Below are 13179 nucleotides of genomic sequence, written 5' to 3' on the forward strand. Positions count from 1 at the left end.
AACGAGGACCTAACTACACTAAGTAACTACTTTAAGAACTGGCGCTTACGTCCTAACACAAACAAAACTGAACCTGTCGTTTTCACCTCTCGAATCAACTTGCAGGCGATACTCTCAATGTAACTCTAAATGATGCAGCTATCAAACATAACAACAACCCCAAATATCTAGGCATCACACTTGAAGGAACACTGCAGATACTCTTCGGACCTCTGCTCTAGCTTTGTTTTTTTCAGTGGCAGAATATTGTGCACCAGTATGGCTAAATAGTGCACATACAAAAAAAATCGATGTCCAACGTAATCAAACCATGAGAATAATCACTGGAACAATAAAATCAACTCCAGTGAGATGGCTATCTACTTTGAGCAATATTGCTCCACCAGATCTACGCCGTACAGCAGCATTAGTGAGAGAGTACCAGAAAATTGTAGCCAACATACAATTACCAATCCATCAAGATATACCAGACATCTCAAAAGAGCACCAGCGACTGAGGTCTAGAAATCCTCCAATCAGATCTGCCCGAACAATTGGTGATTCTTATGATATACAAAGGCAATGGTCCACAAGATCGATGCCAACAATAGCAGCAGACTATATTCAGATATCCAACCCAACCCAGGGTTTCATCGGATCGGGTCTGCCCCGGTCCACCTGGCCGAGGCTCAATCGCATACGTACCGGACATGGTAAATGTGCTGATTCTCTGTTCAAATGGAGTCGTGCGGAAAGTCCACAGTGCGATTGTGGATCACCTAGACAGACCATAAGTCATTGTGTTTCAGTTTGCCTAAATCGTGCCTACCGTGGAAACCTCCAGGACTTTGTGGAATGCTCCCCAGAAGCAATTGAATGGCTATGTAAATTGGACATTAATATTTAGATTCATTCATTATATTTTAGCGTTTGAATAATATATTATATTTGTGTATTTATCGTACTGTGAAAGTCCATACGCTAAATAAAAACAACGTGTTGGCCAACCGCCTAAATGTGCCCGATGTCAAAGAAGTGCATAGACTTGGATGCCTGCTATCTGCCGATCTGTCTACAGGACTCGGATAACTTTTAGCTTCTAAGGACATATAGACACCAATAAGTACTTTCATTGTCAAAATAACACTAAATTTAAATTTAGCTACTTCTTTAAAGGAAATCACTCACTGGAGGAATACTCTACATGTCAATCTCACATTCGTCAAAACAAACGCTTATTGCCCTTCCGGCAGATTGCAGAATCCATTAGGGGTTATATAAAAAAAATCATTGCATGTGGTTGTCTTTTCAAAGACAAATCACATGCTATGATTTTTCTGACGGATATTCTTAGGTTAAAATAGATTTCATGTATAGTCTAAGAGCTAGTGAACCCTCCGACTAACGGTCGTCCTGTAAGGCTAAAAATTTTTCTATTGATAATTCATAGCACACCAAGGCTAAAAACCATGACCTGGCAGGCCTCAGCGGTGCACGTGTATCTACCAGGTGAATCGAAAAGTGCAAATTTAGGGGGTAATATAAGCTTTCTCCTGTAAGGTTTAAATTTAAGTATGTGTTTGAGTAAGTCATTTAGAAGAAATGTGTACAGTGACAGGCTATTCTGAAGAGCACTAGCCAGGCGAGGGGAAAGATTAGGGGTTTTTCCTAAAATTATTCTTGTTGCATCGAACAAATCTTTTTTAGGATTTTGAATCATTTCAAACAGAAAACGTCTTTAGTGATTTTTCTCTTAAGTTAATAGTCTTTGTTATATGAGCGATTGAAAATTTTGAAAATTGAGAAATCGGCCATTTTTAACCCTAAATCGGAAATTTATCTAAAAATTTCAATGTTTCCAAGGTAAGTAGATATCCTTTAAACAATATGGATGAAATCCCGAAGAGTTTTTTGGAATAAAATATCGAAAACCCCTTTGTTTTTTTAATTGCTAATCAAGCGTGTGCGACACTGTAGTATAAGTGAGGACGTTTGAGTTTGCATAAATTCATTATCTCGAGAATGGGCAAATTTCAAGAGAAATCCTCAAACAGGTGGATTTTTATTTTTGAATTAGGACTTTTTGGCATATATATAATACTAGTGACGTCATCCATCTGGGCGTGATGACGTAATCGATGATTTTTTTAAATAAGAGTAGGGGTTGTGTGATAGCTCATTTGAAAGGATATTTAATTCTCTATTCAGTAATACAAACATTAACATAATTATTTATACAGGGTGTACACAAAACATTTTTATTCTATTTGTCAAGTTTAATCAAAGTTAATTTAATAAAAAAAATTTTTTTGTACACCCTACATAAATAATTATGTTAATGTTTATATTAGTGAATAGAAAATTCAATAACCTTTCAAATGAGCTATCACACAAACCCTACTCTCTTTTAAAAAAATCATCGATTACGTCATCACGCTCAGATGGATGACGTCACTAGTATTATATATATGCCAAAAAGTCCTAATTTAGAAATAAAAATGGACCTGTCTGAGGATTTCTCTTGAAATTTGCCCATTCTCGAGATAATGAATTTATGCAAACTCAAACGTCCTCACTTATACTACAGTGTCGCACCTGCTTGATTAGCAATTAAAAAAACAAAGGGGTTTTTGATATTTTATTGCAAAAACTCTTCGGGATTTCATCAATTGATGTTTAAGGAATATCTACGTAACTTGGCAACATTAAAATTTTTAGATGAATGTCCGATTTAGGGTTAAAAATGGCCGATTTCGCAATTTTCAAAATTTTCAATCGCTTATATAACAAAAACTACTAACTTAAGAGAAAAATCACAAAAGACGGTTTCTGTTTGGAATGATTCAAAAAATAAAAAAAAAATTGTTCGATGCAAAAAGAATAATTTTAGGAAAAACCCCTAATCTTTCCCCTCGCCTGGCAAGGTCTTATGCTCTTCAGAATCGCCTGTCATTGTACACATTTCTTCTGAATGACTTACTCAAACACATAATTAAATTTAAACCTTACAGGAGAAAGTTTATTTTACCCCCTAAATTTGCACTTTTCGATTCACCTGGTAGATACACGTGCACCACTGAGGCCTGCCAGGTCATGGTTTTTAGCCTTGGTGTGCTATGAATTATCACTAGAAAAATTTCTAGCCTTACAGGACGACCGTTAGTCGGAGGGTTCACTAGCTCTTAGACTATAATCGAATGAACTATCTTTCAATAAAGTCGTCCCAGGAAGGCAACTCATAAATATTGGCAATATCAGTTTAAAGTCATTCACTTTAAAATGTAAGTATAATATAATATGTCTGAATTGTCAATATGGATGAATCCGATCAAATTAAATAATTAGAAGGATCTTTATCTTTTTGAACCATTCCACATATACCTACTCTAACTGAAATATGACCTGCTTTCTAATTGGCTGAAATATGACAGACAGGTTTAAAACAAATGATTTTTGAAAAAAAAATAACACAGTATCCAACTTCATACATCGCCAAGCGTGACCTTCATATAAATGCCCTTCACGACACAGGAATAAAAATTCTAGTATTATCGGGAAATAGCTATTTGTATAACAAGGGAGGAAAGTGCTACATTTCCTCCCGAGAATGAAGTTTACTGCCCGACGCGTAGCGGAGGGCAGTAATCATTCAAGGGAGGAAAAGGCACTTTACTCCCATGTTATACATATGGTTTTTCCACCTTCCTCAAATACCAAGTCATTTTTTCATTTTTACTTAATTTATATATGTAACTAACCAACAAAATTTATTAGAACTAAAACTAACAAGTAGTTACAATATAACTGTCAACTGTCAAATATAAGTCAAATTATTAATGTAAACATTGTTAAATCCAAATAACAATTTACTGTTTTTTACCATTCTGCAAAATACAGGATGTTTTATAAATAAACGTTAAAATGTATAGATACTCCGTAATAGAAAATAGATATACAGGGCGTCAATAAGTTATATTTCATGAATGAAATACCATGACGTCACTTTTACTTTTCCTCCCTAGGGAGGAAAAATATTTTCCTCCCTAGGGAGGAAAAGTACAACTTTGGTCCGTACAATCCGGTCCTGAAAAGTTTACTTTCGGTAGAGGTAGGTGGAAAAAATATTTTCTTCATTTTTATTAAACACATAAAAAACCGAAAATATGAAAACTGCGTTACAATAGCTGTAGATAAATACTGGACTTTTAAATTCTGGGAAAAGTTGACCTGCTGACCCCCCTCGAACACGCTTTGGAGTCTGATATCGTGCGACCTCAACATATCTCTGGATTAGTGGTACGTCCGATCCCAACTCGGCGCGCAATTTTATTCGAACCGTACACACGGGGCTTAAATGTCGTCAAGGTGATTTTTCTCTCTTCTTTTTGCAACACAGGGGGACGAGGCCACTAAAAAGGATTAAACACCTATATAGATATCTAGAGTTCGATTTGATACAAGCATTTCAATGAGTTTCTCATCTGTATCAGAGCGTTTGGGTTTTGCATACATCAAAATTAATATACGCTTTTAAACTGTAGTGTTGCCACAATCATCAAGTACACACGCAATACACAGTGAGTTTTATAATGGAACGTCTCAATTATCTCGGAAACGGCGCAGCGTGCACAATTTTTATAGGTTTTTGCGAGTAAGGGTCTTAGTTTAAGATACGATATAAGGTCGATTTGCACCGATCTGTTTAATGGATAAAATTATTGGATATGTAATTTAGCTTGTTAACAATTACAAAAAACAAGGGTTGCCCGAACTAATCTTGTTCTGACTATAATTAATTAATAATTAAAAAATGACATTTTTTTATAAATAAAAAAAATTAGGCCCGGGCAGATATTATTTCAGATTTTTTAAGTCATTCTAAACAAAAAAGGTTTTTTGTAATTTTTCTCCAAAGTTGATAGTTTTCTAGTTATAAACAATTTAAAACTGAAAAAAGAACGAAAGATGACGATTTTCAAGGCCCAAAAACATAAGTATAGAATATCATTTTTGAAATTACGAAGTACCTAAATTTAAGTTCAAACCTTATTCTATCAGTTCTTGATAAGTCTTTGGACTTATTTCATTCTGAAATTTTTAGTTGTTAATGTCCGTCTCTCCATAAGAAACCTTCCTCATTAACAAATAAAAAAATATGTTTTAGAATAAAACATGGCTAACATTCTTATCGAAATCTGATAGAAAAGGTTTGAACTTGAATTCATATTATACTTGTTGATAATTACAAAAATGATATTTTTTACTTGTGTTTTTGAGCCTTGAAAATTGTCATCTTTCGTTCTTTTTTCAGTTTTAAATTGTTTATAACTAGAAAACTATCAACTTTAGAGAAAAATAAAAAAAACCTTTTTTGTTTAGAACGATCTAAAAAATCTGATGTAATATCTGCCCGGGTAAATTTTTTTTAATTCATAAAAAGAATGCCATTTTTTAATTATTAATTAATTATAGTTAGAACAAGATTAGATCGGGCAACCGTTGTTTTTTGTAATTGTTAACATGCTAAATTACATATCCAATATTTTTTATCCATTAAACAGATCGGTGCAAATCGACCTTATATCGGATCCTCTACTAACTTGTGAAGCGGGCGATATTATGGTGGCATTTATATTGTTGTCAGATCTTATCTTTTTCTGAAAATCTAATAAACTTTCTTATTTTAAATGGAACACCCTGTATAGTTTGTGCGTTTTGAAGTCCTTAAGAAATACTGACTATTTTTCATATTCCCTAAATGCCATAATTTCTGAGTTATTGGTAAGTTTATTTAAAAATTCTTTTTTAAACAAATTATAAAAATCAATTTTTTCGGCCCGGTCAGATATTCTTTTAGGCTTTTTGGATTATTCGGAACAAAGATTATTGTTTAATTTTTCTTTAAAGTTGATGGTTTTCGAGTTATAAACAAATTAAAACTGAAAAAATTAACTAAAAATTACGATTTTCAAAGCTCAAAATCACAAGTAAAAAATATTATTTTTAAAATTATGGAGTATTATCAGTTCAAACCTTCTACTATCAGTTGCCGATAATAATTTTTGGCATGTTTTATTCTAAAACATGGTTTTTTGATTGTTAGATAATGAAGCGCTTATGAGAGATCGGGCTGCATTAAGGACTAAAAAACTATGTTTTAAAATAAAATAAGCTCAACATTCTTATTAGAACTAATAGAATAACGTTTGAACTTTAATTAGGGCACTTATGGGCACTTTAATTAGGGCACTTCGACTCAAACTTCAACAAATGTACTGGATCCTGGGCAGACCTTCAAGACTGTCAATTGAAAATAAATTAGTGGTATACAAAGCCATACTTAAACCCACATGGACCTATGGCATACAGCTATGGGGCTCAGCCAGCAACTCTAACTTGAAACAATGTTTTCAAAATAAAGCATTAAGAGCTATAGTAAACGCTCCATGGTACGTCCCCAACGCAATAACAGAGAGACCTGAAAGTTCCCAGCATCAAAGAAGAAATCATAAAATACAGTGAAATGTATGAAAAAAGATTTAGTGCGCATCCAAATGATTTCGCGAGTGAATTATTAAAAACGGAGGGTGAAGTTCGCAGACTGATGCGTTATAACCCAACTGACCTACCAAATAGATTTTAGAAAAATTAGAACTATGTATTATAAATGTTCATTTATTTTACTAGCAGTACTATCTATATATTAGTTGGTAATTTAGAAAGGAAAGCTTTCATTGGAATTCTTACCTAATGTCATAACCTAAGAAAGTCATAACTTTAACTGATTGTTCCTAACGGAACAGATTGTTAAATAAAATGGAGTAATAAAAAAAATTAGCTCATTTCGTAGTCTCAAAAACTATATTTTTTACTTGTGTTTTTAAGCCTTGAGAATCGTCATTTTTCGTTTTTTTTTTTATTTTAATTAAACGCTTTTCTTTAGTTCAATCGTTTGGGTCAAATCTTTAGACGTTAATTTGGCTGCCTTTTCTTCAATGCAAATGAATAAAAATTTGCAGACATATGCATTCGCGGGATCAATACACGAATAGTCAATAAAAAAAATTTATTTTTATTAATTGTTTAAATAAAAAAAAAACGATTTTATTTGAAAATGCTTAAATTCTCTTGATTTTACAATGAAGAAACTTGAAACTTTTACAGATTGTAGCTTATTATATGAACTATACATAATTGCACTTTTTACGTTAATTGTTTACGATATTCTTCATAAATAAACCATAAAGTTTCAAATTTTTTGCCGATTCCGACTACTTTTCATGTTTGTACATCATAATATGTTTTATACATACATATTTTAATAAACATGCCAATATATTTTAATGTTTAAAAAGTGTAAGACTAAAAAGGAAAAAATAAACAAATATGAAAAGACATTTTTAAGAAACGCTTTTCTTTAGTGACTAAGATTAAAAATATTATAAAAAAAATCAACGAAAAAGCAAAAAATAAAAAAAATCAAACTCGAATAATTATTTGAAAAAAACTGTTAGACAGAGTAAATATACAAAAATCTCACACATTCGCTAAAAAATTGAAAAAAACTAATACATTCGTTAAAGAAAAGCGTGGGGCGAAAACCGTTTATTCGATAAAGACGCGCCCCACGCTTTTCATTAACGAATGTGTTAGATTTTTTCAATTTTTTAACGAATGTGTGAGATTTTTGTATATTTAATGTGTCTAACAGTTTTTTTCGAATAATCCTTTTGAGTTTGAATTTTTTTTATTTTTTGCTTTGTAGTTGATTTTTTTTATAAAATTTTTAATTTTAGTCACTCGTAACTAAAGAAAAGCGTTTCTTAATTTTTTTTTTCATATTTGTTTATTTTAGTTTTAAATTGTTTATAACTCGAAAACGATGAACTTCAGAAAAATTACTAAAGGCTTTTTTGTTCCGAATAACCCAGAAAATCTTAAATAATCTCTGCCTGGGACCGAAAAAACTGATTTTCATAATTTTTTTAAATAAAGTGTTAAAATAAAAGTAGCAATAACTTCGAAATTACGGTATTTATAAGGAATATTACATGGAAAATAATCGATATGTTCTAAGGACTTCAAAACGCAAAAAATATACAGGCTGTTCTATTTGAAATGAGAAAGTTCATTAGATTTTTAGAAAAACAGAAGATACGACAACAATATAAATACCACCATAATATCGGCCGATTCAGAAGACTACACACTGAAAACCTACAAAAATAGTGCAAGCCGTTTCCAAGATAATTGAGGAGTTCCATATTTATAAAACTCACTTTTGTATCACATTGTTCACAATTTTGTCAGTATATTTTGTGTACTACTTCATGTTTGTCTGCTTATATCTGATTTTAAAACAGAAAACTAAGAATGCTGTTTGTCATTTTTTCACCTAGAGATCTCTAGAAAATAAATTAGTTCATATATTTTAAAATTTCTAATTATTGTCATTACAAGATATAGTAAATTTTATTTGATATTGGTGGTTGATATTTAAGTGGTCCTTCCATGGACATACCTATTCAAAGGCGTATAGTTTATTTTACTAGATTTTTCCTTTGAATGGACATTATTAATTCAGAATTAAATAAAAAACAAGTTCAAAAGCGTACTAGATAAAACTAATATCAAGTAACTTTGTAAGAATAATATTGAAAAATATTTAAAATATTACTAAAAGATTTTTAATTGAAAATATATTGGTCCATTTCCCTGGTAACACCTCCATGGCTTCTAAAAATTGAAAGCCAGATGGATGCTGAAGTGAATAAGACAAGAGGGAATTCAAAAACTTACAATTCACGACCCTGTCTGTTCAGCTGGTAAATTTCAACGGAAAATTGACCTAGGATTATATTTCTCTTTTTCTTCCTTTAAATAAGCAATTTTCCTTGTTATTTAATTATGATTATTTGTTGTTAATCCAACTCTTGCTGATAGGTACTACTTTATCATGTAGTGATTTGTCCCTTGATATTTAACCGAGCCTTGTGTCCACGATTCTACTGATGCAATTGTTAAATTATTTTTTTCTATTTAGTGTTCACTCATTTATACCCTGTATATCATTTTGTTCTCATCTCGTGACATTTTATTCGGTCTCTGAGCGTGTTTCCTCCGAGGAATTATTCTCAGTTTTCGTATATCTGCTGTTTCCAGCATTCTCTGTATTTTGGATGTCTCAGGTTTTTTTCTGATGGGTATCTATGTCATTATTGGTTTTATACTGGTCTTATTTCTTAATCAATAATCTATACGAATGAAAGTTTTACTTTCAATATTAACAATATTGAAAATAAAACTTTATTAGAACTAATTTTCTGGTTACACCATTCGTGGCTTCTACAATTTGCAAGCCAACGAATTGCCGGAGCTAAGAAGGCCAAGCACGGTAAAATTTCAACAAAGATCCCTAACAACACAAAACATTCCAGGAATGCACTATCAAAGTTCTATTAATGTTTGAATGTCCTGGACATTCAAGGAACATTCGGTGAACATCTGATTAAGTTATTCGTGGAATGTTACCACAAGACATTCTATGAACATACTACCAATGTGCTATATGTTAAGAGAGGCCATTTACTATTCAATTTGCATTCATGGTCAAATTTGCCGCGCGTGTATATTATGTATTTAGGCAATCCAAACCACGTGACTTCTGATTCTGGTTGGCATGAATTACAGGTTACAGAGGTTATGTTTGTAATATCATTTCATTTCATTGTTTATCCTCGTATTTTGTCTATTTTGGATTCATTTGGATTTTGTTTGCTGTATTTTGTGAACTTTATAAACTTTACCACACTGCAAAGTGATTATTTAAGGAAATTATTGCAAACTCCAGATGTTTGGAGAAAGGTAGGGGAAACAATTTTTAATTACTGTTTATTTTTCTCTGATATTTATCAATATTGATGAATTTTGCAAGCAATAACATTATTTCTTTTATTATTTTAGATATTTATTGAAGCTGAAAATAATTGGGGATTTAGATCCATATACAATTCAGTCAGAATTGGATTTTACCATAAATTGCATTCCACCAAATGACTATTATAGATATTTATACATATCTGGTGGAGTCTTGCAGTTACTACTCTAAGCAGCAGATGAAAGCATACAAAAGCCTTCAGGCACATAAATATTTTACAGCTGGATTTGTTTTTAAAGTTAGAGCAAAGTTGCAAGTCACAAGCAACAACTTCGCAAGTACCTACAAGAATATTGAGGAAATCCAGCTCCTCGATACTACTGGGCAAACTAGAAGATTGCAGAGGACAAAGCCTTTTGAACTAGTTTGAGTGATAAGTGATAGTGAAAAGCAGAGCATAATGCTTGTGTGCCTGTGTATGTTAGACTAGTGCGGTTAGAAAAGCAGAGCATAGTGCTTGTGTGCCCGTTAGATTAGATAAGAAATGCTATGGGGTAAGCTCTTAATTTTAAGGAATAGTAGTAATTTAGGTTAAATTAAAATTGCTCATTGGTCAGAGTTATGACCAGATTGTAATTGTAATGTACAATTCAATACAACGAATCGTCATCGAAGTGATGATTATGGAAAAAAATATATGACAAGATTTTGTGCAATAAAAATGTTTATATTTATCAAGGATGTATTATTTGGTATGGCCACATATACTTCTGGTATATCGTCGGTGATGTGACAATACCTTCTATCTGCTTTTTCATGAATTTTGTAGGAGATGAAAGTTTGGACCACTTCCTGTTTTCATATATTTTTTGACTTGTTTCGTAGCAAATTCAACTATCTATTTACTACAAAAGGAGTCAAAACTTACGTATGAAAACAGGAGATGACCTTAAAAAATGTTTTTCGTCTCCTGCAAAACTCATGAAAAAACATATAGGAGGTATTGTCACATCACTGACGATATACTTCAGAGAATGTCTAAAAAATATACTTTGAATGTCCTAAGAACATTCGTAGACATTCATGGAATGTTTCAACAAGACATTCAGTCTAAAAAATGTACTGTGAATGTACAAAGAACATTCGTAGACATTCATGGAATGTTCCAACAAGACATTCAAGGAATGTTTAAAATGCTGACACAGCACTTTCCTGGGACTTTCCATGGACGTTCATGTGCTTTTAGGGACATTCCAGGAATCTTTTCAATGTCCTGTGTGTACCTTCTAGGAACATTCCTGGAATGTTTTGTGTTATTAGGGATTAGTTCCCAATACTCAGAATAGGAGTAGAACTACTTAATAAAAATAATAAATAATCATTTCGTTGTAAACCAATATAGAGCCGTCTTACTTTATTTACTTCAGAGAGCGCCAAAAGCACTCTAACTAGTTTCTACCCTTATTAGGGTTTCGTCAGAGAGCGCATATTTGATTCTCTATGAACAACTAAAATTCAGGCCGCCAGCCTCGATCCAAAAACGAAAGATCATGATGACATGGATGCCGTGGCGGCTTCTGCTAAATACAAATGAAAGTTTTGCTTGCAATATTAATATTAACAATATTGCTTTCAAAATAACGTATTATGCTTCTTTGTTCGAGTCGCATCTTCGATATGGTCTTCAGTTTTGTGGTTCTAGTACAGCTGCCCAATCCGATGATATTTTTAAATTACAAAAACGAGCAATAAGATAGCTGTTTGGCCTCAGAAGAACAACACATTGCAAAAGCTACTTCAAAGATCACGGGATTTTAACACTTCTTTCTTTACATGTTTTAGTTTTGCTGTATCTGTTTGCTTAATTCCTAAACATATACATGTCTTTCCAGAAAAACCTAATCATGACTATTCCACTAGAAATTCTTCCTTTGACGTTTATTTACCGATCCCGTCCACCGAGTTATTAAAGAAATATATATTATACTCTCCAAAAAACAACCATCTCCCTCTTCAACTTAAATCTGCAACATCTTTCCCCACGTAACGTAAAATGACAAAAGTCTATCTATCTGAAAGACCATATTATTCAGTAGAAGAATTTCCTAATCAATAACTAAGAAATTACAGTACTCTTACGTAAAAGTAGATAGTATTTTATCTATATTTGAGTATCATAGGTAGCAGCTTCACTTATTAAAATTATTAGTTGTTAAGGTTTATTATTTGCAATTTATTTAAATTTTGCAATATATTGCTTTTGTTTTACTTATTTTTTTTAATTCTATTGAAGATTTATGTAATTTTAGTAAATTGTATTTGTTATTGTTTTGTTTTTCGATTGTTTGCAAGCTTTGTCTATAATATTGTACAATTTTCAACGACAATAAAGCATATTTCTATTCTATTCTAGATTATAAGTTAAAATGTTTAAAATAGCTTCGATGTCTAAAATAATTGGTTTCAGGAATGAGTTTGAGATAGTGGGCCGGAAAAACTTGGTTGGCATTATTTAGGGAAATAAATTAGTAAAAAGGTTAGCCAAAATTATATAAATAATAAACTTTTCTGATGATTGTCTATGTGTTTCCCTTTAATTTTTTAGCTTATATTTTACATGGCCTGTATATTTCATTATTTTCCTGTGTTATATTGCAATTATATATTGGCCATCCAATGGGAAAGACATACATATTTATATTAACAGCTTAATATCTTTTGTGTGACAGGAATAAAAGAAGGAAGAATTTTAAATCCCAGGCTAAGTTTTTACAGTGGATCAAGTAATTTTTTTCTTAAAAGGATCAAGGAGTTGTCGGAGAAAGGAACAGGAAGTAGCACACCGTATAATAATATAATAATAATACATAATGTACCACTCTCGAACAAGCAATAGTCGGACTAACCGGCCGCAAAACTCCGCAAACGAGGGCAAAGCATCTTACAAAACAGCTTATTTCTATCCATTTTCTTATTAGCTTAAGTCTTGTTAGTCGAAAGTTTTAATTCTCGCAAGTTGTGAAGAGTCGACAGTTGGTCCGGGGGTCGGGGTCTTGTATAGTTAAGTTTTAGTGAGTGCTAAAGGGTCTTCGAACCCGCAATACTGTTTACAATAAGTCCTCTACTCTGGCTCTATTCTGCTCTATGCTGTTCTCCTCCGTTCTGCCTTCGCACTAATATGATTTCATGCCGGATTTACGATAAGGATTTGGAAGGAAGAGCAACTTGGATTTTGTTGAAACGGCGAGACGCAAACTCATCCGTCTTTGCAACATTCAACAAGCTCTTTTCGTTATTTATTTCCTGAAACTATGTCAAACTTC

General features: G+C 32.3%; 1 protein-coding gene across 1 annotated transcript in view; it reads right to left on the minus strand.

The window, feature by feature from the left end:
* Positions 1 to 13179, minus strand: part of LOC126878641 (homeobox protein dve-1) — a 488254-nt gene that overhangs the window by 160289 nt on the left and 314786 nt on the right. The gene's annotated exons all lie outside the window — the stretch shown is intronic.

Source organism: Diabrotica virgifera, chromosome 10 (assembly GCF_917563875.1).
Source record: "Diabrotica virgifera virgifera chromosome 10, PGI_DIABVI_V3a".
NCBI classification, from domain to species: domain Eukaryota; kingdom Metazoa; phylum Arthropoda; class Insecta; order Coleoptera; family Chrysomelidae; genus Diabrotica; species Diabrotica virgifera.